This window comes from Protopterus annectens, chromosome 3.part0, assembly GCF_019279795.1.
Source record: "Protopterus annectens isolate FY-2018-M chromosome 3.part0, PAN1.0, whole genome shotgun sequence".
Taxonomy (NCBI): domain Eukaryota; kingdom Metazoa; phylum Chordata; order Ceratodontiformes; family Protopteridae; genus Protopterus; species Protopterus annectens.
In genome coordinates this window covers 835,074,692-835,102,218 of record NC_056731.1, presented here as the reverse complement: position 1 = coordinate 835,102,218, position 27,527 = coordinate 835,074,692, and the positions used below count along the sequence as shown (strand labels likewise).

Here is a 27,527-nt window from a genome sequence, read left to right as displayed (position 1 = left end):
AAGGGCTCTGGCTGCAATAACTAAAATATGTTCTTTGTTTCAGTTATGAGCAATTTGGTTTCAAATTATTCCTTTGACATTTTAACAACCTGGATGCAGAATATAGCTTTAGGTTTTATAGATGAATCAAGTTTTAATTAAATTCTTAGAAGGCAGAACCCATAATACTGAATGTTGCCAAGCATTATTTTTAACTAATGCCATTTGCACCAAAAATCAATTGCTCAGTTCTTTGTAAATATGTAGACCATGATATTTTTTAATTCCTCAAGCTGAGTCATCAAATTCTTGCCACTCCTTTTTCTTCTTTGCTTATTATTTATTTTAAAGACATACATATGGAAACCAAGTGCTAATAGGATTGAAGCCACTTTACTATGAGTCACAGGAGGGTGACTGCTTGAGCATAGACTGAGCACTGACTGACTGACCAACTGCTAACTTGTTGCCTGTATGAGAAAATACCTTGTATAGGACAGACTGTGCTTACTTTTACAGACCAATATTTGCTGCTCAGTACCAAAAGTTGCTATACAGGGTTAAATCTATATAAATGGACTAGTCAGTTCAAGGTGCCCACCAGGAAAAATAAATCTGACTCGAATATTATAATTTGCCAGCTAAAAAGTACCAAAGCAAGCCTGTTTCACATTACTGAACAAGATGAGGCGTAAAATTACTAAGAGTAGCAGAACATAACTTTAGTGCTGACAGTTCATTCTAGATGCATTGTGTCTCAGTGGAGAAAGCTTTATTGGTGAATTTAGACTGATGCATGTTACAGTTGTTTTACAAATAGGCTAAGAACTGAAGAGTTTACAAACATCTGCCGATTTTAGAGTAATCAAAGGTATGCAACAGTAGGAAAGCCTAAAAGAGAAAGTCACCCACGTGGTCTGTCAGAATATAATACAAGACAGTTTTCAGGTTTAATTCAGATAAAGGATCGTGTTTTACTAAAGAAGCAACAGAAGTTTTATTTGGTTAGTCGATCCTGCTGTTGCTATTAATGCATAAATAATGCACTTGTGGGATGAAGATACCTTTTTTGTAAAATAACCTTTATTTGTTATATAATCAATGAAGTAGAGATAAAAGATGTTCTTAATAAAACAATCTAAGAAATTAGCAGAAAAGAGATGAACCCCTTTTTTAACAAGTGCAACCAATTTTTTAAGGAAAAAATAAAACAAAGCACTGAAAAAATGAAACAAAATGCATTGCGCACACAATGTGTCTAGACCTCATCATAACAATGTAGTTATTCTGTATACAGGTATATATATCTCCCTGTCTCTATAGAAGGTGATATCAATGGTAAAACACAGAAGCACGACTCAGGATATTCAGCAGTCCAATAAAAGAAAAATAACAAAAGATAATGGTAGGTTTCCTTACTGAGGTCCTTGGAAACTAACAAATCCAGGAAGTTGACTTCTGTATTGTTATGGGTAGAGATAACTCTCATAAAGCTTGATGGAATACTGATGCACTGATAAACGTCACTCAGGGAAGTTTCATCTCCTTCCCTGATGATGAAAATATCATCAGTAATGTGTATATAGCACTTAATTGACTCTTGGAACCTACTTTGATAAATGGTTTCTTCCTTCCATTCTCCTAAGACCATGTTTGCCAGACTAGTTACCAAGGCTTTTCCCATGCCCGTTCCTAAGGTTTGTCTACAAAATTCCTGGTTGAACTAAGTAGTTGTCACTAAACAGCATGTAAGAAGTTTTCCAAGTGTTTAAACTTCCACTGGTAGGACTTCTCTATTTTTAAGGCAGTCTTCTGACACTGTCTGAATGCAGTAGTCAAGCAGAAAGCATTGTGTACAATGCTTCCATGTCTATTGTAAACAGAATTGTGTTTTTTTCCTTGATGGGAATGTTTCTGTCTTGCTGAGATAATCCAGGGTATCCAATATGAAAGATTATTTTTTTTCAGTGTAGAGTTTTATTTGTACCTCCAGACAGACTGAGAATGCTTCAGTGATAGACTGGCCACTTCTGGTCTGTAGGGTTCAGTACATTTTTGTGTGGCTTGGGTATTCCAAAGAAGTATGAAGTCCTGTGGTGAGGAATAGTATAATCTGGGAAGGTGAGGATGAGGAAGCACTCAAAACATTTGGTCCACCCTCATTCCTATTTAAATGAGGTGCACTTCAAACCAACATTCTGGAAATAGCCAAACAACCCCTCCCACAGTCTTTCTGACCCCTTCCTTCCAAGAAAACCCTTATAGGAAGGAGACATTTTATGTAAAATCATTAAGTTCCGCTGTGGCGACCCCTTACTGCGAAAAAGCCGAAAGGCAAACAACAACAACAACATTAACATATTAAAACAAGGACACTTATTGATCAGAGAATAGATAAATAGGAATTTTTAAACTTAACACATTTGTTATTCCTTCTGACGGGAAAGTTGTTGCAAGACTCACCATGAAGATAACTTTTTGCACTATCCAGTTTTAGGAATTCTGTTTGGCCCAGCACTCCAGACAATCTGATGTACAGGTTGGGTAACAGAGACTGCACTGTTAAAAAGAGATTCTTAGGACCTTCATCATAAACCAAATCTGGTATTTCAATGATCATCAGGGTTTGACTTTCAAAATGATTTTCCTGGTCAGTCTACTTGATTTTGTGTTCCCTCATTTGATTTTCTAAAAAATGTTAAGACATACTCTTTTTTTCTTACAGTGCTTATCTGAGAGCTCTGCTATCCTTTTCCAGCTTATTCAGTCTATGATGTGCTCTACAGAAACATGACAGCATATGTTATAATGTCAAATTAACAGGTATATTAGTTTCTCCTGGGAATCATTTTTATACCATTCCATCACAATTACTGACTGTTAGCAATCCTGACATATTAGCATTTACTCCTTAGCTGAGTTTGAAAGACAATGGCTAGGATTAAGAAAGTGCACTTCAACCAACACTAGGTGGGCAATGCCACAATGCTCAGTAGTGAGACAATAATATGATGCAATTCAGAGACATGATAAAGTCACATGGGACAACATTTAATCAGTGGCTCACTATCGTGTCTCTGAATAGAAGACGGCACAGTTGCAGGTAACAGAAATAATAATCCCCTAAAAACTAAAGCATTTCAGTTACATAGGTACTGATAAACATGCACACATATAAACATGCACACACAAATATACATACACATGCACGTGGCTTCAGAGAACTTGCCTCCTGTGTGGCTAACACCCACATTTGTGACACAAGACTGAATGGACATACACTGCCCCAAGAGAGCATACACTTTCTCCTTGCTCGCTAAATACCAAGGGACATCTACTCTTTAACTTCTACTGCAATGCTAATTTGATGTCAGCAAAAACCTCCAGGAAAGTGCCCATGGCTAATCAGCATTAGCCACACCCCTGGACTGCCATATTTGCATATGGCCTTCACCAGTGCATACTTCTCAAAAGTACCAAATTCCTCGGTATTTATTGGTTTTGAAGGAAAAATAATGGTTTGCCATGAATTCCCAAGTGGCCCCTTTCATTTTTTTTTGATTATTCATATATACATATATATATATATATATATATATATATATATATATATATATATATATATATATACACACACACACAGCTTTAAATTTATAGCTGACATCACCACGCATCGCTAGCCTGCAGAGGCATGCGTGATGACATCAGCTTCTTGTGACAGAATCAGTTAGATAAACTGTTTTGTAGGGAAATAAGGAATATGCGCAGAAAAAAAGGCAAAGAAAAAAGCAGTTTGATAACAAAGCACCTCTATGAGACCAATCCAAAGTATATAAAATAAACTCCAGTGGTGACACCTAGGAATGGACAATGAACACTTTAATAAACACAAAAATAACAACACAAATGTAAGCACTTTCACGTTCTATCAACGAATGCTTCTTCAGACATATTAAAAAAACAGCCAACTCCCCTGTTTAAATACTGATGTAGAACCAACAGTGCCACATTTGTACATCCAGCAACACAGAAGGTCTATAGGACAGCATATTATATAATATACAATATATATGTGTGTGTGTGTTTTTTAAGATTATTTTAGATTTTTTTTTGTACTTAGTGATTTTATTGCTGTTAAATCATAGATATTAATGCACTTTATATATGATATCTATTATAAATGGTTTTAATGAGTTAATTAGTGCAGTAACACTGTTGGTTCTACATCAGTATTTAAACAGGGGAGTTGGCTGTTTTTTAATATATCTGAAGAAGCGATCGTTGATAGAACATGAAAGGGCTTACATTTGTGTTGTTATTTTTGTATTTATTAAAGTGTCCATAGAAGGCAGAACCCATAATACTGAATGTTGCCAAGCATTATTTTTAACAAATGCCATTTGCACCAAAAATCAATTGCTCAATTCTTTATAAATATGTAGACCATGACATTTTTTAATTCCTCAAGCTGAGTCATCAAATTCTTGTCACTCCTTTTTCTTCTTTGCTTATTATTTAATTTAAAGACATACATATGGAAACCAAGTGCTAATAGGATTGAAGCCACTTTACTATGAGTCACAGGAGGGTGACTGCTTGAGCATAGACTGAGCACTGACTGACTGACCAACTAACTTGTTGCCTGTATGAGAAAATACCTTGTATAGGACAGACTGTGCTTACTTTTACAACCAATATTCGCTGCTCAGTACCAAAAGTTGCTATACAGGGTTAAATCTACATAAATGGACTAGTCAGTTCAAGATGCCCACCAGGAAAAATAAATCTGACTCAGATATTATAATTTGCCAGCTAAAAAGTACCAAAGCAAGCCTGTTTTACATTACTGAACAAGATGAGGCGTAAAATTACTAAGAGTAGCAGAACATAACTTTTGTGCTGACAGTTCATTCTAGATGCATCGTGTCTCAGTGGAGAAAGCTTTATTGGTGAATTCAGACTGATGCATGTTATAGTTGTTTTACAAATAGGCTAAGAACTGAAGAGTTTACAAACGTCTGCCGATTTTAGAGTAATCAAAGGTATGCAACAGTAGGAAAGCCTAAAAGAGAAAGTCACCCACATGGTCTGTCAGAATATATGACAAGATAGTATTCAGGTTTAATTCAGATAAAGCATCATGTTTTACTAAAGAAGCAACAGAAGTTTTATTTGGTTAGTCGTCCCTGCTGTTGCTATTAATGGCAAAAATAATGCACTTTTGGGGTGAAGATACCTTTTTGTAAAATAACCTTTATTTGTTATATAATCAATGAAGCAGAGATAAAAGATGTTCTTAATAAAACGATCTAAGAAATTAACATAAATGAGATGAACCCCTTTTTTAACAAGTGCAACCAATTTTTAAGGGAAAAAATAAAACAAAGCACTGAAAAAATGAAACAAAATGCATTGTGCACACAATGTGTCTAGACCTCATCATAACAATGTACTTTTTCTATATACAGATATATATCTCCCTGTCTATATAGAAGGTGATATCAATGGTAAAACACAGAAGCATGACTCAGGATATTTAGTAATACAAATAGTCCAATAAAAGAAAAATAACAAAAGATAATGGCGGGTTTCCTTACTGAGGTCCTTGGAAACTGACAAATCCAGGAAGTAGACTTCTGTATTGTTATGGTAGAGATAACTCTCATAAAGCTTGATGGAATACTGATGCACTGATAAAAGTCACTCAGGGAAGTTTCATCTCCTTCCCTGATGATGAAAATATCATCAATAATGTGGATATATCACTTAATTGACTCTTGGAACCTACTTTGATAAATGGTTTCTTCCTTCCATTCTCCTAAGATCATGTTTCCCAGACTAGTTGCCAAGGCTTTTCCCTTGCCAGTTCCTATGGTTTATCTACAAAATTCCTGGTGGAACTTAAAGTAGTTGTCGCTAAACAGAATGCAAGAAGTTTTCCAAGTGTTTAAACTTCCACTGGTAGGACTTCTCTATTTCTAAGGTAGTCTTCTGACACTGTCTGAATGTAGTAGTCAAGCAGAAAGCATTGTGTACAATGCTTCCATGTCTATTGTAAACAGAATTGTGTTTTTTACCTTGATGGGAATGTTTCTGTCTTGCTGAGATAATCCAGGGTATCCAATATGAAAGATTTATTGCTTTCAGTGTAGAGTTTTACTTGTACCTCCAGACAGAATGAGAATGCTTCAGTGATAGACCCTCCTCTGGCCACTTCTGGTCTGTAGGTTTCAGTAAGTTTTTGTGTGGCTTGAGTATTCCAAAGAAGTATGAAGTCCTGGGGTGAGGAATAGTATAATCTGGGAAGGTGAGGAAGAGGAAGCACTCAAAACATTTGGTCCACCCTCATTCCTATTTAAATGAGGTGCACTTCAAACCAACATTCTGGAAATAGTATCCAAACAACCACTCCCACAGTCTTTCTGACCCCTTCCTTCCAAGAAAACCCTTATAGGAAGGGGACATTTTATGTAAAATCATTAACATATTAAAACAAGGACACTTACTGATCAGAGAATAGATAAATAGGAATTTTTAAACTTAACACATTTGTTATTCCTTCTGACGGGAAAGTTGTTGCAAGACTCACCATGAAGATAACTTTTTGCACTATCCAGTTTTAGGAATTCTATTTGGCCCAGCACTCCAGACAATCTGATGTACAGGTTGGGTAACAGAGGCTGTGCGATTAAACAGAGATTTTTAGGACCTTCATCATAAACCAAATCTGGTATTTCAATGACCCTCAGGGTTTGACTTTCAAAATGATTTTCCTGGTCAATCTACTTGATTTTGTGTTCCCTCACTTGATTTTCTAAAAAATGTTAAGACATTCTCTTTTTTTTTTACAGTGCTTATCTGAGAGCTCTGTTATCCTTTTCCAGCTTATTCAGTCTATGATGTGCTCTAGAGAAACTTTACATCATCTGTTATAATGTCAATTTAACAGGTATATTAGTTTCTCCTGGGAATCATTTTTATACCATTCCATCACAATTACTGACTGTTAGCAATCCTGACATATTGGCATTTACTCCTTAGCTGAGTCTGAAAGACAATGACTAGGATTAAAAAAGTGCACTGCAACCAGCATTAGGTGGGCAATGCCACAATGCCCAGTAGTGAGACAATAATATGATGCAATTCAGACACATGATAAAGTCACATGGGACAACATTTAATCAGTGGCTCACTATTGTGTCTCTGAATGGAAGACAGCACAGTTACAGGTAACAAAAATAATAATCCCCTAAAAACTAAAGCATTTCAGTTACATAGGTACTAATAAACATGCGCACACATAAACACGCACACACAAATATACATACACATGCACGTGGCTTCAGAGAACTTGCCTCCTGTGTGGCTAACACCCACATTTGTGACACAAGACTGAATGGACATACACTGCCCCAAGAGACCATACACTTTCTCCTTGCTCGCTAAATACCAAGGGACATCTACTCTTTAACTTCTACTGCAATGCTATTTTGATGTCAGCAAAAACCTCCAGGAAAGTGCCCATGGCTAATCAGCATTAGCCACACCCCTGGACTGCCACATTTACATATGGCCTTCACCAGTGCATACTTCTCAAAAGTACCAAATTCCTCGGTATTTATTGGTTTTGAAGGAAAAATAATGGTTTGCCATGAATTCCCAAGTGGCCCCTTTCATTTTTTTTTGATTATTCATATATACAAATATATATATATATATATATATATATATATATATATATATATATATATATATACATATATATACACACACACACAGCTTTAAATTTATAGCTGACATCACCACGCATCGCTAGCCTGCAGAGGCATGCGTGATGACATCAGCTTCTTGTGACAGAATCAGTTAGATAAACTGTTTTGTAGGGAAATAAGGAATATGCCCAGAAAAAAGGCAAAGAAAAAGCAGTTTGATAACAAAGCACCTCTATGAGACCAATCCAAAGTATATAAAATAAACTCCAGTGGTGACACCTAGGAATGGACAATGAACACTTTAATAAACACAAAAATAACAACACAAATGTAAGCACTTTCACGTTCTATCAACGAACGCTTCTTCAGACATATTAAAAAAACAGCCAACTCCCCTGTTTAAATACTGATGTAGAACCAACAGTGCCACATTTGTACATCCAGCAACACAGAAGGTCTATAGGACAGCATATTATATAATATACAATATATATGTGTGTGTGTGTTTTTTAAGATTATTTTAGATTTTTTTTTGTACTTAGTGATTTTATTGCTGTTAAATCATAGATATTAATGCACTTTATATATGATATCTATTATAAATGGTTTTAATGAGTTAATTAGTGCAGTAACACTGTTGGTTCTACATCAGTATTTAAACAGGGGAGTTGGCTGTTTTTTAATATATCTGAAGAAGCGATCGTTGATGGAACATGAAAGCACTTACATTTGTGTTGTTATTTTTGTATTTATTAAAGTGTCCATAGAAGGCAGAACCCATAATACTGAATGTTGCCAAGCATTATTTTTAACAAATGCCATTTGCACCAAAAATCAATTGCTCAATTCTTTATAAATATGTAGACCATGACATTTTTTAATTCCTCAAGCTGAGTCATCAAATTCTTGTCACTCCTTTTTCTTCTTTGCTTATTATTTAATTTAAAGACATACATATGGAAACCAAGTGCTAATAGGATTGAAACCACTTTACTATGAGTCACAGGAGGGTGACTGCTTGAGCATAGACTGAGCACTGACTGACTGACCAACTAACTTGTTGCCTGTATGAGAAAATACCTTGTATAGGACAGACTGTGCTTACTTTTACAGACCAATATTCGCTGCTCAGTACCAAAAGTTGCTATACAGGGTTAAATCTATATAAATGGACTAGTCAGTTCAAGGTGCCCACCAGGAAAAATAAATCTGACTCGAATATTATAATTTGCCAGCTAAAAAGTACCAAAGCAAGCCTGTTTTACATTACTGAACAAGATGAGGCGTAAAATTACTAAGAGTAGCAGAACATAACTTTTGTGCTGACAGTTCATTCTAGATGCATCGTGTCTCAGTGGAGAAAGCTTTATTGGTGAATTCAGACTGATGCATGTTATAGTTGTTTTACAAATAGGCTAAGAACTGAAGAGTTTACAAACGTCTGCCGATTTTAGAGTAATCAAAGGTATGCAACAGTAGGAAAGCCTAAAAGAGAAAGTCACCCACATGGTCTGTCAGAATATATGACAGGACAGTTTTCAGGTTTAATTCAGATAAAGCATCATGTTTTACTAAAGAAGCAACAGAAGTTTTATTTGGTTAGTCGTCCCTGCTGTTGCTATTAATGGCAAAAATAATGCACTTTTGGGGTGAAGATACCTTTTTGTAAAATAACCTTTATTTGTTATATAATCAATGAAGCAGAGATAAAAGATGTTCTTAATAAAATGATCTAAGAAATTAACATAAATGAGATGAACCCCTTTTTAACAAGTGCAACCAATTTTTTAAGGAAAAAAATAAAACAAAGCACTGAAAAAATGAAACAAAATGCATTGTGCACACAATGTGTCTAGACCTCATCATAACAATGTACTTTTTCTATATACAGATATATATATCTCCCTGTCTATATAGAAGGTGATATCAATGGTAAAACACAGAAGCATGACTCAGGATATTTAGTAATACAAATAGTCCAATAAAAGAAAAATAACAAAAGATAATGGCGGGTTTCCTTACTGAGGTCCTTGGAAACTGACAAATCCAGGAAGTAGACTTCTGTATTGTTATGGTAGAGATAACTCTCATAAAGCTTGATGGAATACTGATGCACTGATAAAAGTCACTCAGGGAAGTTTCATCTCCTTCCCTGATGATGAAAATATCATCAATAATGTGGATATATCACTTAATTGACTCTTGGAACCTACTTTGATAAATGGTTTCTTCCTTCCATTCTCCTAAGATCATGTTCCCCAGACTAGTTGCCAAGGCTTTTCCCTTGCCAGTTCCTATGGTTTATCTACAAAATTCCTGGTTGAACTTAAAGTAGTTGTCGCTAAACAGAATGCAAGAAGTTTTCCAAGTGTTTAAACTTCCACTGGTAGGACTTCTCTATTTTTAAGGTAGTCTTCTGACACTGTCTGAATGCAGTAGTCAAGCAGAAAGCATTGTGTACAATGCTTCCATATCTATTGTAAACAGAATTGTGTTTTTTTCCTTGATGGGAATGTTTCTGTCTTGCTGAGATAATCCAGGGTATCCAATATGAAAGATTTATTGCTTTCAGTGTAGAGTTTTACTTGTACCTCCAGACAGAATGAGAATGCTTCAGTGATAGACCCTCCTCTGGCCACTTCTGGTCTGTAGGTTTCAGTAAGTTTTTGTGTGGCTTGAGTATTCCAAAGAAGTATGAAGTCCTGGGGTGAGGAATAGTATAATCTGGGAAGGTGAGGAAGAGGAAGCACTCAAAACATTTGGTCCACCCTCATTCCTATTTAAATGAGGTGCACTTCAAACCAACATTCTGGAAATAGTATCCAAACAACCACTCCCACAGTCTTTCTGACCCCTTCCTTCCAAGAAAACCCTTATAGGAAGGGGACATTTTATGTAAAATCATTAACATATTAAAACAAGGACACTTACTGATAAGAGAATAGATAAATAGGAATTTTTAAACTTAACACATTTGTTATTCCTTCTGACGGGAAAGTTGTTGCAAGACTCACCATGAAGATAACTTTTTGCACTATCCAGTTTTAGGAATTCTATTTGGCCCAGCACTCCAGACAATCTGATGTACAGGTTGGGTAACAGAGGCTGTGCGATTAAACAGAGATTTTTAGGACCTTCATCATAAACCAAATCTGGTATTTCAATGACCCTCAGGGTTTGACTTTCAAAATGATTTTCCTGGTCAATCTACTTGATTTTGTGTTCCCTCATTTGTTTTTCTGAAAAATGTTAAGACATTCTCTTTTTTTTTTACAGTGCTTATCTGAGAGCTCTGTTATCCTTTTCCAGCTTATTCAGTCTATGATGTGCTCTAGAGAAACTTTACATCATCTGTTATAATGTCAATTTAACAGGTATATTAGTTTCTCCTGGGAATCATTTTTATACCATTCCATCACAATTACTGACTGTTAGCAATCCTGACATATTGGCATTTACTCCTTAGCTGAGTCTGAAAGACAATGACTAGGATTAAAAAAGTGCACTGCAACCAGCATTAGGTGGGCAATGCCACAATGCCCAGTAGTGAGACAATTATATGATGCAATTCAGACACATGATAAAGTCACATGGGGCATTTAATCAGTGGCTCACTATTGTGTCTCTGAATGGAAGACAGCACAGTTACAGGTAACAGAAATAATAATCCCCTAAAAACTAAAGCATTTCAGTTACATAGGTACTAATAAACATGCGCACACATAAACACGCACACACAAATATACATACACATGCACGTGGCTTCAGAGAACTTGCCTCCTGTGTGGCTAACACCCACATTTGTGACACAAGACTGAATGGACATACACTGCCCCAAGAGAGCATACACTTTCTCCTTGCTCGCTAAATACCAAGGGACATCTACTCTTTAACTTCTACTGCAATGCTATTTTGATGTCAGCAAAAACCTCCAGGAAAGTGCCCATGGCTAATCAGCATTAGCCACACCCCTGGACTGCCACATTTGCATATGGCCTTCACCAGTGCATACTTCGCAAAAGTACCAAATTCCTCGGTATTTATTGGTTTTGAAGGAAAAATAATGGTTTGCCATGAATTCCCAAGTGGCCCCTTTCATTTTTTTTTTTATTATTCATATATACATATATATATATATATATATATATATATATATATATATATATATATATACACACACACACACAGCTTTAAATTTATAGCTGACATCACCACGCATCGCTAGCCTGCAGAGGCATGCGTGATGACATCAGCTTCTTGTGACAGAATCAGTTAGATAAACTGTTTTGTAGGGAAATAAGGAATATGCGCAGAAAAAAAGGCAAAGAAAAAAGCAGTTTGATAACAAAGCACCTCTATGAGACCAATCCAAAGTATATAAAATAAACTCCAGTGGTGACACCTAGGAATGGACAATGAACACTTTAATAAACACAAAAATAACAACACAAATGTAAGCACTTTCACGTTCTATCAACGAACGCTTCTTCAGACATATTAAAAAAACAGCCAACTCCCCTGTTTAAATACTGATGTAGAACCAACAGTGCCACGTTTGTACATCCAGCAACACAGAAGGTCTATAGGACAGCATATTATATAATATACAATATATATGTGTGTGTGTGTTTTTTAAGATTATTTTAGATTTTTTTTGTACTTAGTGATTTTATTGCTGTTAAATCATAGATATTAATGCACTTTATATATGATATCTATTATAAATGGTTTTAATGAGTTAATTAGTGCAGTAACACTGTTGGTTCTACATCAGTATTTAAACAGGGGAGTTGGCTGTTTTTTAATATATCTGAAGAAGCGATCGTTGATAGAACATGAAAGCGCTTACATTTGTGTTGTTATTTTTGTATTTATTAAAGTGTCCATAGAAGGCAGAACCCATAATACTGAATGTTGCCAAGCATTATTTTTAACAAATGCCATTTGCACCAAAAATCAATTGCTCAATTCTTTATAAATATGTAGACCATGACATTTTTTAATTCCTCAAGCTGAGTCATCAAATTCTTGTCACTCCTTTTTCTTCTTTGCTTATTATTTAATTTAAAGACATACATATGGAAACCAAGTGCTAATAGGATTGAAGCCACTTTACTATGAGTCACAGGAGGGTGACTGCTTGAGCATAGACTGAGCACTGACTGACTGACCAACTAACTTGTTGCCTGTATGAGAAAATACCTTGTATAGGACAGACTGTGCTTACTTTTACAACCAATATTCGCTGCTCAGTACCAAAAGTTGCTATACAGGGTTAAATCTATATAAATGGACTAGTCAGTTCAAGGTGCCCACCAGGAAAAATAAATCTGACTCAAATATTATAATTTGCCAGCTAAAAAGTACCAAAGCAAGCCTGTTTTACATTACTGAACAAGATGAGGCGTAAAATTACTAAGAGTAGCAGAACATAACTTTTGTGCTGACAGTTCATTCTAGATGCATCGTGTCTCAGTGGAGAAAGCTTTATTGGTGAATTCAGAATGATGCATGTTATAGTTGTTTTACAAATAGGCTAAGAACTGAAGAGTTTACAAACGTCTGCCGATTTTAGAGTAATCAAAGGTATGCAACAGTAGGAAAGCCTAAAAGAGAAAGTCACCCACATGGTCTGTCAGAATATATGACAAGACAGTTTTCAGGTTTAATTCAGATAAAGCATCATGTTTTACTAAAGAAGCAACAGAAGTTTTATTTGGTTAGTCGTCCCTGCTGTTGCTATTAATGGCAAAAATAATGCACTTTTGGGGTGAAGATACCTTTTTGTAAAATAACCTTTATTTGTTATATAATCAATGAAGCAGAGATAAAAGATGTTCTTAATAAAACGATCTAAGAAATTAACATAAATGAGATGAACCCCTTTTTTAACAAGTGCAACCAATTTTTAAGGGAAAAAATAAAACAAAGCACTGAAAAAATGAAACAAAATGCATTGTGCACACAATGTGTCTAGACCTCATCATAACAATGTACTTTTCTATATACAGATATATATATCTCCCTGTCTATATAGAAGGTGATATCAATGGTAAAACACAGAAGCATGACTCAGGATATTTAGTAATACAAATAGTCCAATAAAAGAAAAATAACAAAAGATAATGGCGGGTTTCCTTACTGAGGTCCTTGGAAACTGACAAATCCAGGAAGTAGACTTCTGTATTGTTATGGTAGAGATAACTCTCATAAAGCTTGATGGAATACTGATGCACTGATAAAAGTCACTCAGGGAAGTTTCATCTCCTTCCCTGATGATGAAAATATCATCAATAATGTGGATATATCACTTAATTGACTCTTGGAACCTACTTTGATAAATGGTTTCTTCCTTCCATTCTCCTAAGATCATGTTTCCCAGACTAGTTGCCAAGGCTTTTCCCTTGCCAGTTCCTATGGTTTATCTACAAAATTCCTGGTTGAACTTAAAGTAGTTGTCGCTAAACAGAATGCAAGACGTTTTCCAAGTGTTTAAACTTCCACTGGTAGGACTTCTCTATTTTTAAGGTAGTCTTCTGACACTGTCTGAATGCAGTAGTCAAGCAGAAAGCATTGTGTACAATGCTTCCATGTCTATTGTAAACAGAATTGTGTTTTTTTCCTTGATGGGAATGTTTCTGTCTTGCTGAGATAATCCAGGGTATCCAATATGAAAGATTTATTGCTTTCAGTGTAGAGTTTTACTTGTACCTCCAGACAGAATGAGAATGCTTCAGTGATAGACCCTCCTCTGGCCACTTCTGGTATGTAGGTTTCAGTAAGTTTTTGTATGGCTTGAGTATTCCAAAGAAGTATGAAGTCCTGGGGTGAGGAATAGTATAATCTGGGAAGGTGAGGAAGAGGAAGCACTCAAAACATTTGGTCTACCCTCATTCCTATTTAAATGAGGTGCACTTCAAACCAACATTCTGGAAATAGTATCCAAACAACCACTCCCACAGTCTTTCTGACCCCTTCCTTCCAAGAAAACCCTTATAGGAAGGGGACATTTTATGTAAAATCATTAACATATTAAAACAAGGACACTTACTGATCAGAGAATAGATAAATTGGAATTTTTAAACTTAACACATTTGTTATTCCTTCTGACGGGAAAGTTGTTGCAAGACTCACCATGAAGATAACTTTTTGCACTATCCAGTTTTAGGAATTCTATTTGGCCCAGCACTCCAGACAATCTGATGTACAGGTTGGGTAACAGAGGCTGTGCAATTAAACAGAGATTTTTAGGACCTTCATCTTAAACCAAATCTGGTATTTCAATGACCCTCAGGGTTTGACTTTCAAAATGATTTTCCTGGTCAATCTACTTGATTTTGTGTTCCCTCATTTGATTTTCTAAAAAATGTTAAGACATTCTCTTTTTTTTTTACAGTGCTTATCTGAGAGCTCTGTTATCCTTTTCCAGCTTATTCAGTCTATGATGTGCTCTAGAGAAACTTTACATCATCTGTTATAATGTCAATTTAACAGGTATATTAGTTTCTCCTGGGAATCATTTTTATACCATTCCATCACAATTACTGACTGTTAGCAATCCTGACATATTGGCATTTACTCCTTAGCTGAGTCTGAAAGACAATGACTAGGATTAAAAAAGTGCACTGCAACCAGCATTAGGTGGGCAATGCCACAATGCCCAGTAGTGAGACAATTATATGATGCAATTCAGACACATGATAAAGTCACATGGGACAACATTTAATCAGTGGCTCACTATTGTGTCTCTGAATGGAAGACAGCACAGTTACAGGTAACAGAAATAATAATCCCCTAAAAACTAAAGTATTTCAGTTACATAGGTACTAATAAACATGCGCACACATAAACACGCACACACAAATATACATACACATGCACGTGGCTTCGGAGAACTTACCTCCTGTGTGGCTAACACCCACATTTGTGACACAAGACTGAATGGACATACACTGCCCCAAGAGAGCATACACTTTCTCCTTGCTCGCTAAATACCAAGGGACATCTACTCTTTAACTTCTACTGCAATGCTATTTTGATGTCAGCAAAAACCTCCAGGAAAGTGCCCATGGCTAATCAGCATTAGCCACACCCCTGGACTGCCACATTTGCATATGGCCTTCACCAGTGCATACTTCTCAAAAGTACCAAATTCCTCGGTATTTATTGGTTTTGAAGGAAAAATAATTGTTTGCCATGAATTCCCAAGTGGCCCCTTTCATTTTTTTTTTATTATTCATATATACATATATATATATATATATATATATATATATATATATATATATATATATATACACACACACACACAGCTTTAAATTTATAGCTGACATCACCACGCATCGCTAGCCTGCAGAGGCATGCGTGATGACATCAGCTTCTTGTGACAGAATCAGTTAGATAAACTGTTTTGTAGGGAAATAAGGAATATGCGCAGAAAAAAAGGCAAAGAAAAAAGCAGTTTGATAACAAAGCACCTCTATGAGACCAATCCAAAGTATATAAAATAAACTCCAGTGGTGACACCTAGGAATGGACAATGAACACTTTAATAAACACAAAAATAACAACACAAATGTAAGCACTTTCACGTTCTATCAACGAACGCTTCTTCAGACATATTAAAAAAACAGCCAACTCCCCTGTTTAAATACTGATGTAGAACCAACAGTGCCACGTTTGTACATCCAGCAACACAGAAGGTCTATAGGACAGCATATTATATAATATACAATATATATGTGTGTGTGTGTTTTTTAAGATTATTTTAGATTTTTTGTACTTAGTGATTTTATTGCTGTTAAATCATAGATATTAATGCACTTTATATATGATATCTATTATAAATGGTTTTAATGAGTTAATTAGTGCAGTAACACTGTTGGTTCTACATCAGTATTTAAACAGGGGAGTTGGCTGTTTTTTAATATATCTGAAGAAGCGATCGTTGATAGAACATGAAAGCGCTTACATTTGTGTTGTTATTTTTGTATTTATTAAAGTGTCCATAGAAGGCAGAACCCATAATACTGAATGTTGCCAAGCATTATTTTTAACAAATGCCATTTGCACCAAAAATCAATTGCTCAATTCTTTATAAATATGTAGACCATGACATTTTTTAATTCCTCAAGCTGAGTCATCAAATTCTTGTCACTCCTTTTTCTTCTTTGCTTATTATTTAATTTAAAGACATACATATGGAAACCAAGTGCTAATAGGATTGAAGCCACTTTACTATGAGTCACAGGAGGGTGACTGCTTGAGCATAGACTGAGCACTGACTGACTGACCAACTAACTTGTTGCCTGTATGAGAAAATACCTTGTATAGGGCAGACTGTGCTTACTTTTACAACCAATATTCGCTGCTCAGTACCAAAAGTTGCTATACAGGGTTAAATCTATATAAATGGACTAGTCAGTTCAAGGTGCCCACCAGGAAAAATAAATCTGACTCAAATATTATAATTTGCCAGCTAAAAAGTACCAAAGCAAGCCTGTTTTACATTACTGAACAAGATGAGGCGTAAAATTACTAAGAGTAGCAGAACATAACTTTTGTGCTGACAGTTCATTCTAGATGCATCGTGTCTCAGTGGAGAAAGCTTTACTGGTGAATTCAGACTGATGCATGTTATAGTTGTTTTACAAATAGGCTAAGAACTGAAGAGTTTACAAACGTCTGCCGATTTTAGAGTAATCAAAGGTATGCAACAGTAGGAAAGCCTAAAAGAGAAAGTCACCCACATGGTCTGTCAGAATATATGACAAGACAGTTTTCAGGTTTAATTCAGATAAAGCATCATGTTTTACTAAAGAAGCAACAGAAGTTTTATTTGGTTAGTCGTCCCTGCTGTTGCTATTAATGGCAAAAATAATGCACTTTTGGGGTGAAGATACCTTTTTGTAAAATAACCTTTATTTGTTATATAATCAATGAAGCAGAGATAAAAGATGTTCTTAATAAAACGATCTAAGAAATTAACATAAATGAGATGAACCCCTTTTTTAACAAGTGCAACCAATTTTTTAAGGGAAAAAATAAAACAAAGCACTGAAAAAATGAAACAAAATGCATTGTGCACACAATGTGTCTAGACCTCATCATAACAATGTACTTTTTCTATATACAGATATATATATCTCCCTGTCTATATAGAAGGTGATATCAATGGTAAAACACAGAAGCATGACTCAGGATATTTAGTAATACAAATAGTCCAATAAAAGAAAAATAACAAAAGATAATGGCGGGTTTCCTTACTGAGGTCCTTGGAAACTGACAAATCCAGGAAGTAGACTTCTGTATTGTTATGGTAGAGATAACTCTCATAAAGCTTGATGGAATACTGATGCATTGATAAAAGTCACTCAGGGAAGTTTCATCTCCTTCCCTGATGATGAAAATATCATCAATAATGTGGATATATCACTTAATTGACTCTTGGAACCTACTTTGATAAATGGTTTCTTCCTTCCATTCTCCTAAGATCATGTTTCCCAGACTAGTTGCCAAGGCTTTTCCCTTGCCAGTTCCTATGGTTTATCTACAAAATTCCTGGTTGAACTTAAAGTAGTTGTCGCTAAACAGAATGCAAGAAGTTTTCTAAGTGTTTAAACTTCCACTGGTAGGACTTCTCTATTTTTAAGGTAGTCTTCTGACACTGTCTGAATGCAGTAGTCAAGCAGAAAGCATTGTGTACAATGCTTCCATGTCTATTGTAAACAGAATTGTGTTTTTTTCCTTGATGGGAATGTTTCTGTCTTGCTGAGATAATCCAGGGTATCCAATATGAAAGATTTATTGCTTTCAGTGTAGAGTTTTACTTGTACCTCCAGACAGAATGAGAATGCTTCAGTGATAGACCCTCCTCTGGCCACTTCTGGTCTGTAGGTTTCAGTAAGTTTTTGTATGGCTTGAGTATTCCAAAGAAGTATGAAGTCCTGGGGTGAGGAATAGTATAATCTGGGAAGGTGAGGAAGAGGAAGCACTCAAAACGTTTGGTCCACCCTCATTCCTATTTAAATGAGGTGCACTTCAAACCAACATTCTGGAAATAGTATCCAAACAACCACTCCCACAGTCTTTCTGACCCCTTCCTTCCAAGAAAACCCTTATAGGAAGGGGACATTTTATGTAAAATCATTAACATATTAAAACAAGGACACTTACTGATCAGAGAATAGATAAATAGGAATTTTTAAACTTAACACATTTGTTATTCCTTCTGACGGGAAAGTTGTTGCAAGACTCACCATGAAGATAACTTTTTGCACTATCCAGTTTTAGGAATTCTATTTGGCCCAGCACTCCAGACAATCTGATGTACAGGGTGGGTAACAGAGGCTGTGCAATTAAACAGAGATTTTTAGGACCTTCATCATAAACCAAATCTGGTATTTCAATGACCCTCAGGGTTTGACTTTCAAAATGATTTTCCTGGTCAATCTACTTGATTTTGTGTTCCCTCATTTGATTTTCTAAAAAATGTTAAGACATTCTCTTTTTTTTTTTTTACAGTGCTTATCTGAGAGCTCTGTTATCCTTTTCCAGCTTATTCAGTCTATGATGTGCTCTAGAGAAACTTTACATCATCTGTTATAATGTCAATTTAACAGGTATATTAGTTTCTCCTGGGAATCATTTTTATACCATTCCATCACAATTACTGACTGTTAGCAATCCTGACATATTGGCATTTACTCCTTAGCTGAGTCTGAAAGACAATGACTAGGATTAAAAAAGTGCACTGCAACCAGCATTAGGTGGGCAATGCCACAATGCCCAGTAGTGAGACAATAATATGATGCAATTCAGACACATGATAAAGTCACATGGGACAACATTTAATCAGTGGCTCACTATTGTGTCTCTGAATGGAAGACAGCACAGTTACAGGTAACAGAAATAATAATCCCCTAAAAACTAAAGTATTTCAGTTACATAGGTACTAATAAACATGCGCACACATAAACACGCACATCGGAGAACTTACCTCCTGTGTGGCTAAAACCCGCATTTGTGACACAAGACTGAATGGGTATACACTGTCCAAAGAGAGCATACACTTTCTCCTTGCTCACTAAATACCAAGGAAAAACTACTCTTTAACTTCTCCTGCAATGCTATTTTGATGCCAGCAAAAACCTCCAGGAAAATGCCCATGGCTAATCAGCATTAGCCACACCCCTGGACTGCCACATTTGCATATGGCCTTCACAGTGCATACTTCTCAAACGTACCAAATTCGTCTGTATTTATTGGTGTTGAGGGCAAAATAATGGGGTGCCATGAGTAGCCCCTTTCATTTTCTTTTCATTTTTATATATATATATATATATATATATATATATATATATATATATACATATATATATATACACACACACACACACACACACACACACACACACACACACACACACACACACACAGCTTTAAATGTATAGCTGACATCACCACGGATCTCTAGCCTGCAGAGGCATGCGTGATGACATCAGCTTCTTGTGACAGACTCAATTAAACTGTTTTGCAGGGAAATAGGGAATAAGCGCAGGAAAAAAAGGCAAAGAAAAAAGCAGTTTGAGGAAAAAGCACCTCTGTGAGACCAATCCAAAGTATATTAAATAAACTCCAGAGGTGACACCAAGGACTGGACAATGAACACTTTAATAAACACAAAAATAACAACACAAATGTAAGCACTTTCGCATTCTATCAAAGAACGCTTCTTCAGACATATTAAAAAAACAGCCAACTCACCTGTTTAAATACTGATGTAGAACCAACAGTGTCACATTTGTACATCCAATAACACAGAAGGTCTATAGGACAACATATTATATAATATACAATATATATATATATATATATATATATATATGTGTGTGTGTGTGTGTGTGTGTGTGTGTGTGTGTGTGCATTTTTTAAGATTTTAGAGTTTTTTGTACTTAGTCAGTGATTTTATTGCTGTTAAATCATAGATATTAATGCACTTTATATATGATATTTATTATAAATGGTTTTAATGAGTTAATTAGTGCAGTAACACTTTTGGTTCTACATCAGTATTTAAACAGGGGAGTTGGCTGTTTTTTTTAATATGTCAGAAGAAGCGATCGTTGATATCACATGAAAGCGCTTACATTTGTGTTGTTATTTTTGTATTTATTAAAGTGTTCATTGTCCGGGCTGTGGTGTCACCTCTGGAGTTTATGAAATAGGGAATATAGCAGCATGGCATCAGGTGAAGCAGAGTTGTGCACAATTTAAGTTCTGCAGAGTCCGCCTAGCACCAGGTTGGGAAAGCCTCTAATACAAAATGCAGTATGTTATTTACAGGCAGTGCGTGTGTAGCTGGGGGGGGGCAGCTTGCATCTGTCCACCCGCACAATTTTAAACCATTTTCTGCTAGTGCACGAATGTGTGTTCAAATAAGTGATTAATAACACTTAAAAAGAAACAAACTGTTGACAAATGCCAGGAAAGCCGGACTTTTGAAACAATTACCGCTTTAATCACTTTAAAAACGCACTAAATGCACACGTTTTTTCATCCTACTAAATAGTAAGACTTCTTCAGAAACTCAGCACTCCATTACATACAAACCATTTATAAACTTTTGAATCAGTTTGGCGCCAAAAAGACGCAATACTGATACTAAAATTTAAAGCTATATTCCATAAATTCATTCTCTAATAAATGCTTTACTTAGATACGTTCATTCATACTTGTATCATATTTAAATATGTATATGTATAGATGATGATAGATAAACCATTTAATATTTATATTTAATAATAAAACCATGAATAAAATGATATGTATATATACACATATTTAAAATATAAATATGAATATTTATAAATATTTAAAAACCATATATCTAAAAAAACACATGTATTTATGGAGTTGCGATGCCTTTACTGATATGAATTCATCTTCTTATCTATTCAATCATGAAAATAATAAAAACTAATAATAATAATGATAACAAAAATCAATATTGCTAATTAAATTAAATCAAAAACCTTATATGTCAACAAAAATATATACTATGTATAGCCTATAAATGTCAAATTATATTGTTCCATTTTATAATTTTGTAATTTAAACATATTCTAATTTTCTCATGTATTATATGTAAAATATAATGAAGACAGGAAATCAATGTTGATGCATATATTGAATATTGATAGATGATAACCATTTGATTATATATACAAATATAAATATATAAATAACTTATACTAAAATTAATCTAACCCATTTATATCCTTTAGCATTTTATATGCATAACAAAAGTTCGATTTACATTTTTTTGAAAGCACATTTTTTAAAACAGGCATTTCTTGAAAAAGGCACTTTTTGAAAATACCCATGCAGGACTTTTTCTCATTTTCTTATACATAAACTCAATAGTTCACCTCTCCAAGCTCTTTAATTTTAATAGACGCATTATTGAGCATTTATCATTAAGGCCTGGATACATACATGCATTCAGCCTTATTTGCCAAAGCAATTCTATCTTCTCCAATAACAAACTAGTGGGTCCCCCTCTTATATCTTGATTTACTTGTTGAATTATTTTAAATTTAAATTTATGTTCGGGGTACACTTTTCTATGCTTGCTAATGCATTCTCTTCTTTATCCTGACTTATACTTCTCATATGTTCAGAAACCCTATCTCTAAGCCTGCAATCCATTTTGCCCGCATAAAACGATGGACATGCTTGGCATTTAGCTATGTAAACCACTCCTCTTGTGTTACAATTATATCTTCCTTTTAGATAGATCTTATATCCGTTGATGTCAATGTTACTCCCTACATCCATTATATGACAAAAGGAGCAGTTCCCACATTGCATCATGCCTGGATTCCTAACAAACAGATATCTTTGCTTCTGAAAGATTTGTTTGAAATTATTTGGTTTTCTCCATACAATTTTCGGTATGAATTTAAAAACTGATCCTAGACTAACATCATCTTTCAGCAAAGACCAATTTTTCATTATTATTTCTTTTATATATGCTAAATTACAGCAAAAATTCATTATGCATGCCAAATTATATTCCTTATGTACTTCTGTTGGCCCATTCTGATTGCATACTTGTATGACTCCTGTGTTATTATAATTTGTTCCTACATTAACTTTATTACCTAATATAGGTTTATACACCCCATTCATCCTCTTTGATGTTACTTCATCAATTATTTCTTCTATGAGACTAAGTGGATATGCTCTATTAAGAAACATTGATTTTAAAGTAAAACATTCTTCTTCAAATTTCTCATCCGTTCTTATCATTCTTGCTGCTCGGACCAATTGTCCTTTCAGCACTGAACATTTCTGATGCAACGGATGAGCACTAGAAAAATGCAAAAATATGTTTGAGTATGTGGGCTTCCTATACACCAAAGCTTCATATTGTTTTTGCTGATTATTTTTTATCAAATGTATATCTAAATATGATATCGCTGTAGTATCAAATGTATATGTGAAATTCAAAAAGTCAGTTGTTTGATTTAACATCATTACTAAACTTTCAGCTGTTTGAGTTGTACCTTCAATTATCACAAAGATGTCATCAATAAATCTGACATAGACCTTTACTACCTCTTGAAACAGGGTGTTGGGAAATATATATGTACTTTCCCAATATGATATCACCAAATTTGCATAACTTGAACCACATGGTGATCCCATAGCTACCCCTTTCTTTTGCACATAATATTGATTTTCGAAAAGGATAAAGTTATAGGAAAGTATTATATCCAAAATTTCTTGTACTAAAGAAATTTCATATTCTGATGCATGCTTTTGACGCATTTTTGTTGTAACCCATTCTATCCCTTCATTATGTGGAAGACTAGTATATAATTCTTTTACATCTATTGTCAATAAATTATATCCTTCTTTGTATGCAAACTTATCCAATCTTTCTAAAAATGTCCAAGAATCTTTAATAATCCATTCTTCTTTTATTACATATTTCTTAAGAATGGAATCTATAAATTTGGCACATGCATATGTTGAAGAATTCCTTCCATCTACTATTGGTCTAAATGGAGGGTTCTGTAAGTTTTTATGAATTTTAGGCACTCCAAACATGCATGGTGCTTTTGGTGCCATCATCATTAAAAAATTGAATGTATGCATGTCTATTCTCGCCTCTATAAACAACTCATTTATAAAGCTTTTAATGAATTTGTTAGCCTTATTATATTCATTAAGTGATGCTGTTTGATAGACATCTATTTTTAAAATATCTCTAATGTGCTGTGTATATTCTGGTACATCCATGAAAATTAAACCCCCACCTTTATCTGGGTTCATTATTCTTACATTAGCCTTCAATAAACAATCAAGGTTATCTTTTTCTTCTCTGTTTAAATTATCAATAAAATTTGAACTATTTTTACTTAGTTGCCTCAGGTCTAATTCACATATCTTTTCAAAAATAGAAAGTGAATTGTGTAATGGAGGATTATAACAACTTGCGACTCTAAACTCATTCATAGAATCTTGTTGTACACTTAATAATTGTTTCAAGTTCAACTTTCTAACAAAAAGTTTAAGGTCGCAGATGGTTTCTGCCAAATTCATCCTACATGATGGAACAAAAGTAAGACCCTTTGAAAGTGTATCCACTAAACATTGTGTAACATGAAAAGAAGAAAAATTATACACAATAAAATCATTTTCCTTATTTTTGATGATCTCAGGTCCATTTTGTTGATCATTTACATTGGTCATCTCCTGTTGTTCTGACTTCTCTTCTTGTTCCATTGTTTTTTCCGCATATATCTCAGAAAACCCTGATTTTTATTTATATTAATTGCTCCTTTATTAACCTCTACTGGTCTTGGGTTGTTCATGTTATTGTGACCTCTTATTCGTTCACTTCTTCTCAATTGGTTATCTTCTATCTCATTGTCCCCCTGCTGTTGTTGTATGGGAGAATGTGGAATAGAAGAATTATCATTATTGTCATTATTGTTATTATTTATTCTTGACCCATCTTCATTTTTGTCACCCATAAACCCATCCAAAGAGTCTAATTGCTTATTAAACCAGACTTGAGCAGGTGGGGGTGATGGGTATGCTGAACCCTTTTCATATTGCGCTCTGTCGCTTTCCAATTTTTTAATTTCTGTTTTTCTCATTTTCTCAATATGCTGTTCTATGCTTTGGAAGCATCGCATATACTCATATTTATATCTTATAAAGTCACCATGCTGTTTAATGGTAAAGTCCAATTTCTCTATCTTTTCTTCTAGTTCTTTTATAATAACAGAATAATGTTTTATCATAGTCTGCATTAGTTGAAAACCTTGCTGGTTGAATAAATTTATCAAATCTTTATGAAATTGTGATCCTGATACTAACCCCGTGGGGTAACGCCAACTTCTAAGGCCTTTTGGCACAATTTCTGCTTTTAAACATTCCTGAAAATATTTTATTTCCAGGTTTAATTTTTTATGTTTCAGCATATTTGCACCTAGTTCATTCAATAAACTCGGTAATGCAATCTTATTGTTCTCTGCTAAATTCTGTTCATTTGCAGTTTGGTTAGTTTTAAACAAGCCTATTGGTAAATTAAGCCAGTCTCTTAAATTAGGCATCTGAGTTATTTTTCTTACATTTGTTTGATTGAGCGTGGAATGATTACATGTATTTAAACCTGGAGCTACCGATGTCATAACAATATTTTCTTGACTATTCCCATTAGCGGTTGTTGCCACAGTCATTATTTGCTCCATTTGAACACTACATGCATTTGTTTGTTGTACTGAGTTATTTGAAGAAGTACCTGTTTCCTCATAAGATGCCCGTATCTACCCCATTGGGGCTGCCTCCATCATCTGTCCTGGTTGCAGCTCATTTATGTTAACCCTTCGGTTCTGTATTGCTGGCTCCTGGAAGTTATTGAATTATTTGAATTAGTTTGAGAAATAACCATCCAGTCCTGCTGGACTCGCTGCCAAGCCGTTACATTATCCAATCTTTCACTCAATGTCTCTACTTTTTGAGAACGACTTGTCTGCCATGGCGTGATAAAACTACTAATAACACTTAAAAAGAAAGAAACTGTTGACAAACGCCAGGAAAGCCGGACTTTTAAAACAACTACTGCTTTAATCACTTTAAAAACGCACTAAATGCACACGTTTTTTCGTCCTACTAAATAGTAAGACTTCTTCAGAAACTCAGCGCTCCATTACATACAAACCATTTATAAACTTTTGAATCAGTTTGGCGCCAAAAAGACGCAATACTGATACTAAAAGTTAAAGCTATATTCCATAAATTCATTCTCTAATAAATGCTTTACTTAGATACGTTCATTCATACTTGTATCATATTTAAATATGTATATGTATAGATGATGATAGATAAATCATTTAATATTTATACTTAATAATAAAACCATGAATAAAATATGTATATATACACATATTTAAAATATAAATATGAATATTTATAAATATTTAAAAAACATATATCTAAAAAAACACATGTATTTATGGAGTTGCGATGCCTTTACTGATATGAATTCATCTTCTTATCTACTCAATCATGAAAATAATAAAAACTAATAATAATGATAACAAAAATCAATATTGCTAATAAATAAATTAAATCAAAAACCTTATATGTCAACAAAAATATATACTATGTATATCCTATAAATGTCAAATTATATTGTTCTATCTTATAATTTTGTAATTTACATATTCTAATTTTCTCATGTATTATATGTAAAATATAATGAAGACAGGAAATCAATGCTGATGCATATATTGAATATTGACAGATGATAATCATTTGATTATATATACAAATACAAATATATAAATAAATAACTTATACTAAAATTAATCTAACCCATTTATATCCTTTAGCATTTTATATGCATAACAAAAGTTTGATTTACATTTTTTGAAAGCACATTTTTTAAAACAGGCATTTCTTGAAAAAGGCATTTTTTGAAAATACCCATGCAGGACTTATTCTCATTTTCTTGTACATAAACTCAATAGTTCATCTCTCCAAGCTCTTTAATTTTAATAGACACATTATTGAGCATTTATCATTAAGGCCTGGATACATATATGCATTCAGCCTTATTTGCCAAAGCAATTCTATCTTCTCCAATAACAAACTAGTGGGTCCCCCTCTTATATCTTGATTTACTTGTTGAATTATTTTAAATTTAAATTTATGTTCGGGGTACACTTTTCTATGCTTGCTAATGCATTCTCTTCTTTATCCTGACTTATACTTCTCATATGCTCAGAAACCCTATCTCTAAGCCTGCAATCCGTTTTGCCCACATAAAACGATGGGCATGCTTGGCATTTAGCTATGTAAACCACTCCTCTTGTGTTACAATTATATCTTCCTTTTAGATAGATCTTATATCCGTTGATGTCAATGTTACTCCCTACATCCATTATATGACAAAAGGAGCAGTTCCCACATTGCATCATGCCTGGATTCCTAACAAACAGATATCTTTGCTTCTGAAAGATTTGTTTGAAATTATTTGGTTTTCTCCATACAATTTTCGGTATGAATTTAAAAACTGATCCTAGACTAACATCATCTTTCAGCAAAGACCAATTTTTCATTATTATTTCTTTTATATATGCTAAATTACAGCAAAAATTCATTATGCATGCCAAATTATATTCCTTATGTACTTCTGTTGGCCCATTCTCATTGCATACTTGTATGACTCCTGTGTTATTATAATTTGATCCTACATCAACTTTATTACCTAATATAGGTGTATATACCCCATTCATCCTCTTTGATGTTACTTCA

The 27,527-nt window shown here is 34.4% G+C and overlaps 1 protein-coding gene across 2 annotated transcripts in view; it reads right to left on the bottom strand.

Annotated features, from left to right (window-relative positions):
• The window catches only part of LOC122796581 (glutamate decarboxylase 1-like), a 1,347,171-nt gene that overhangs the window by 344,390 nt on the left and 975,254 nt on the right, over positions 1 to 27,527 (bottom strand). The gene's annotated exons all lie outside the window — the stretch shown is intronic.